Raw genomic sequence first — 1,370 nt, forward strand, 5'->3', positions numbered from 1 at the left:
ATGTTGAAATCCTACAAGTGTAGGTCGTGGTTTTAATCCCGTGAGCTGGGAGTTTTCCACCTAAAACTCTACTGTGTCATTTACTTATCTCCTTGTGTTTGTTCTGTTGGAACTGATAGGGAACCCGGTTCTCTATACAGTTTGGTGGACCATAAGTTTCTATTAATTGGTATCAGAGCAGGCTCTTTCTATCAGGCTAACACCTAGAAAGGATCCTCATGGCTGCTCTACCAAACTTTGAAGAAGGTCAATCTACCTACAGACCACCAGGATTAAATGGCCAATACTACAAATGGTGAAAGACAAGGATGCATGATTTTATCATGGCTGATGATTTAGAGCTGTGGGATGATATCTATGATGGAACCTTTGTCCCTTTGAAAATCACTGGCGAACTAGCAGTGACAGTTCCCAAGACAAGGAAGGAATACAACGATGCTAATCGCAAAGCTACTGAGAAGAACTTTCGAGCAAAAAAGATTCTCGCCTGTGGTATTGGACCAGATAAATATATAGGATTTCTGCTTGTCAATCTGCCAAAGAGATCTAGGAAGCTCTCCAAACAGCACACGAAGGAACAACTCAAGTCAAGAAGTCGAAGATTGATATGCTCACCACAGAGTATGAACTCTTCAGAATGAAGGATGATGAGTCCATTCAGGACATGCATACTCGATTCACCTCGATTATCAATGAGCTCCATTCTCTGGGAGATATCATTCCAAGGAACAAACTTGTCAGGAAAATACTAAATGTATTACCTGGTTCCTGGGAAAGTAAAGTAAATGCTATCACAGAGGCAAAGGACCTGCAAAAACTGACCATTGATGAACTAATTGGTAATATGAAATATGAAGAAGAAGAAGAAGAAGAAGAAGAAGAAGGACCATGAAAGAAGAGAGCCCAAAAAGGAGAAGAACCTGGTCCTCAAGACACACAACAATTACTCAACTGACAAGGATGGTACTATGTGGATATCCATCGACTATAGGCAGTTGAATAAAGTTACAATCAAGAACATGTATCCTTTGCCGTGTATTGATGATCTATTTGACCAGCTTCAGGGAGTGAGGGTGTTCTCTAAGATTGATTTGAGGTCTGGGTATCACCAGTTAAAGATTTGGGACTCGGATATTTTAAAGACGGTATTTAGGACCCATTATGGTTACTATGATTTCCTTGTGATGTCTTTTGGACTGACCAACGCCCTAGCAGCATTCATGCATCTGATGAACAGTGTATTTCAGCCATGGATCAACTCGTTTTCCATAGTATTCATTGATGATATCCTGATATACTCACGTAGCCAGGAGGAGCATTCCCAGCATTTGAGGATTGTATTATAGCAGCTGAGGGAGAAAACGCTCTAT

The sequence above is a fragment of the Nicotiana tomentosiformis genome, chromosome 9, assembly GCF_000390325.3.
Source record: "Nicotiana tomentosiformis chromosome 9, ASM39032v3, whole genome shotgun sequence".
Lineage (NCBI taxonomy): Eukaryota > Viridiplantae > Streptophyta > Magnoliopsida > Solanales > Solanaceae > Nicotiana > Nicotiana tomentosiformis.